The following is a 3,971-nucleotide window of genomic DNA, read 5'->3' as shown; positions in this document are numbered from 1 at the left end:
TTAGTTAATGTCTCTATCTCAACGTCCTTATAAAGAAAATGGAGAAGACAATAGTCATCCCTGAGAGAGACAATGGATGTGAACACAGTTTGAGAAGTGTGTGCCAACTGGTTTCATCATCTCTTATTTCATTTGGTCAAACTAAAAACATCTCGACCACAAGAAGAAAGTTGCTACCTGAAAATAGGCGGTAGACTACAAATAACTCAGTAAAAACAACCAAGAATATAATACCTTGACCTTCTCATCCATGGTAGAATGAGGCACCGTCCTTCATAGTCTGGTCGGGTCTCTGCCACGAAAACCCCATTGTTGTTTTTTAATTTTTATTGGGGAATATTGGGGAACAGTGTGTTTTTCCAGGACCCATCAGTCATTGTCCTTCAATCTAGTTGTGGAGGGCGCAGCTCAGCTCCAAGTCCAGTCGCCATTTTCAATCTTAGTTGCAGGGGGCGCAGCCCACTATCCTGTGCAGGAATTGAACCGGTAACCTTGTTGCTAAGAGCTCTCGTTCTAACCAGTGAGCCATCCGGCTGCCCCTCCGGAAGCTCAGTGGCAGCTCGTTTTCTTCAATCTAGCTGTAGAGGGCGCAGCTCACTGGCCCATGTGGGAATCGAATCTGCAACTCTGTTGTTAAGAGCTCGTGCTCTAACCAACGGAGCCATCCGACCGTCCCACGAAAACCCCATTTTATCAAGACTCTTTTTCTCCATGATTAGCTTTTATTCAGAGCAGGATCCAGCTTTGCCCACAGGATACCTCAATGAGGCATGGCGTAGGATTCTGAGCAGGAGCACAGCTGGGGAGGGAGTATGGGAAAGGCATACATACGAGCTGTATCCCATGAGCACGTGTTCAAAAACGGCTCCTCCTAATGTCCAAAACACTCTCATGCATTGACATAACTATCCAAAAGACTGGTGAATAGGTGCCAGCCCAAGAAGGGTGGCTACAAGACCACAAACCCCATAAAGAAGGTGGCCCAAAGATGGCTGAGTTGGCTGCCCCACAGTCTGACCACCAGCTGGTTGTGCTGCTGTTAGAACCTGCCAGCTCTGGCTCTTCTTCCATAGGACTTGGTGGCAGCAGTCTTCTGCAATGAGAGTCTCTTTTCCTCAGGTCGAAGGAGGAAGTTCAGGTCCCTATTGCCCAGGTAAGCCCACACCTGGCCCTTCCCTTCCTCCCTTTGCCACCCGTACCTCACCACAACCCTGTCTGGTCCAACTACTGCCTTCCCTTCCCTTCAAAACTTGTCAATGGCCTCTCCCAGGAGAGGTCCCAGGACTCCAAGTCTCCGGCCTTAGCCACAACTCAACACTGCCTCATGTACCTCACAGGGACCCAGCTCAGCCCAGATGGAAATCATCTGGTTGAGACTTCATACTGATTTCACCAAAATTACGTTATGCTCATCCACACCCATTCCCACATCACCTCCTCCCGGGGCCCCTTCCCACTCACTCAGGCAGTGCCAAGAAGTGAAAATGGAAGCAGACCTGAAGGAACCCGGGCAGGCGATTTGGGGACATAACCAGAGCCCAAGGCTTGGCCCACGGACAACTTTAGGCTCCAGAACTCATCCAGTCCAGCCTTCCATGCAGCCGCTCGCTGTACCTCAGCTGCTGAGTCTGTAACATCAAGGAGCAGATTCTTCTTTAAAGCACAGGAAGGGGTATCAGAGAGTTCCTGAGAAGCTGGCTCCCTTTGGGGTGGCCTGTTTCCCCTCCCTCCTCTCCCTCCCTCCTCTCCATTTCGGGGTGCGCGGAATGGCCTGTCCTTGCTGTCCTTGCTGCCGCCCGGAGCCCTCACTCCACAGCCAGCCAGAGGCCTCTGTGGATCACCACACCCCAGGTCCAAAGACCCCGAGGAGCAGAGTTGTTACAAGGCTTTGAGAACCTCCCTGACTTCCCAAATGCCCTTCTTTCCCATTTTGTGAGCTTTTAACTTTTCTTAGTACCCAGGCAGGACAGACCAAGTGGACTTTGATCCCACGGGCTCCTGGTGGAATAAACTGTTACTGCAAAAGGGACCACACCGTGGCCTCCTCTCCACCCTGCCTCTCAAAGGTGGCCTGTTTGAGAACAAGCTGGCTCAGACTAACCTGACCACACCTTCCTGGGAGCCTGGGACGAGACTGGTGGGAGGGTAGAGGTTGAGGCGCTGAGCAATCACTCTGGCTGGGAGCTCCCTGGAAGGGAGAGGGCACTCAAGAACACCCCACTCCTGAAATAGCCAGAGTGGCTCCTCACAAGAAACCATGAAGCATCAACAGCCAGACACTAGCGCAGCCTGGAATGTCTGAGCCACCAGCTGCCCTCTCAACTGCTCAATGGAGGCTGGGGGTGGGGCGTGGGGAGGAGTCCTGCCCACCCCCATGCGGCCCTCACCGGCCCTGGCCTGCCCGCAGCCTCCTCACAGGGAGCTTTGAGGAACTGCAGCTCCGGCTTCTCCAGCCTTTGCCCTCACAAAGGCACCCTCTGTCACAGCCTCCCCAGAACAGGCCTCCCCCTCATGCTACCCACTCTCTCCCCACTCCCCCACCACACACATGCACTTCCTACAGGAGCAGATTCCAAGCCGAGTTAATGTCGGATACTGTCTCCCAACAACATGCTGGAACAAAGGCTGCACATGAATAAATGTGCCGGCGTGCTTGTCAGGGCTTAGGCAAACGTAATTATAGGGAGGGCAAAGCCACGCTCTGCAGCCACACCTGGCCATACAGTAAACAGCCCTTCTTCCTGTAGAGCTGGGGGGAGTTGAGAGACAGGGAGGCGACAAACCACAATTTGAATCATTTGGAGAGAAGCTATAAATATAATAATGAGTCATTTGTAAAATATAATTTCATCCAAAAGCCTGGAAAAAAATGGGAAAGAAGTTCTTATGCTATTTCAGGCTAAATTGTTCAAGGGTGTTCTGCCAGAACCTGGGAGGGGACCCAGCTGCCCACCAAGAGCTAGGCTGGGCTTCACATACGGGCCTTTCTGAGCTCTCATTCTGGTGGAGTGCTGCCTTGGACACCCCCTTCTCCAGTTCCTTCATAATATCCTGGGATTGGAAGGCTCGCAATTCCGAGTTCTCTCTCGGAGAGCTGATAAGAATCATGGATAAGCAGCTTTGCATCCAGGCTGTGCAGCTGAGAACAGTCTAGGGCAGGCATGCTGTTGTTTTTGGCAAACTCTTCCCAGCCTTGGGGCCCTAACAGCCTTTCATGCGCAAGGCTGCTTTCCCAGTGTGACTGCAAGGTCTCTTCCAGAGCACCGGGAAGCCTCACTTGGTCCCAGCCCTGGGCCCCAGCTGCTCTGGGGGGAACGGAGGAGTCTGTACAAAGCTCTGTCAGAGTAGTGGGCTGAGGTCACTGGTCTGCACCCAGGGAACCACTGCTGTTTGGAGCAGTTGTGAAGAGTATAAGCTCTGGAACTAGAGTTTTCCTAGGTTCAGTTACAACTGGGCCCCTTACTATCTGTGTGACCTTAAGGAAGTTACTTAACCTCTCTGGGCTCAGTTGCCTCATCTATTAGATGAATTTAATAACAGTACCTTCCTCAATGGGTTCTTGAGAAGATGAAATAAATTAAAATGTAAAGCACTAAGAACAGGGCCTGGCATAGTGGGCACTCAGTAATGTTAGCTGATACGAACCTCATTATTATTTCTCACTGGGCACTTGATGCAAAAGAAACCGTAGGACAAGGCACCGTGACATACATGATCGACCCTGGGTGATCATGGACAAGTGATCAGGTCCCTTGGCTTGTCCTTCAACCATTTCATCATCTCAACTTGCCTGTTGACCTGAGTCTTAATCTCTGTGGCTGGATCGTCCCCTTTATCTCTCCTTACACACAGCTTTGCTACTGAACTGAGGCCCAGGTGCCACGAGGGTGGAGGGTAGCATCCTCTCTCATGTTTAGAGGCCAAAAGTCAACTGGCACTTTGAAGCCACTGAGGACATACGGAGCTCTAAC

General features: G+C 51.7%; 1 long non-coding RNA gene across 1 annotated transcript; it reads right to left on the bottom strand.

The window, feature by feature from the left end:
• Nucleotides 1-567: 567 nt before the first annotated feature.
• Nucleotides 568-2,379, bottom strand: LOC117028579 (uncharacterized). The gene is made up of 3 exons (XR_004424144.1): nucleotides 2,102-2,379; nucleotides 1,497-1,628; nucleotides 568-1,093 (listed from the first exon to the last, which is right to left on the bottom strand). It is a non-coding gene; the product is annotated as an uncharacterized LOC117028579 (long non-coding RNA).
• Nucleotides 2,380-3,971: the final 1,592 nt, after the last annotated feature.

The sequence above is a fragment of the Rhinolophus ferrumequinum genome, chromosome 10 (assembly GCF_004115265.2).
Source record: "Rhinolophus ferrumequinum isolate MPI-CBG mRhiFer1 chromosome 10, mRhiFer1_v1.p, whole genome shotgun sequence".
Lineage (NCBI taxonomy): Eukaryota > Metazoa > Chordata > Mammalia > Chiroptera > Rhinolophidae > Rhinolophus > Rhinolophus ferrumequinum.
Note: the sequence above shows the minus strand (reverse complement) of the source record. Positions and strands in the feature narration are given on the sequence as shown.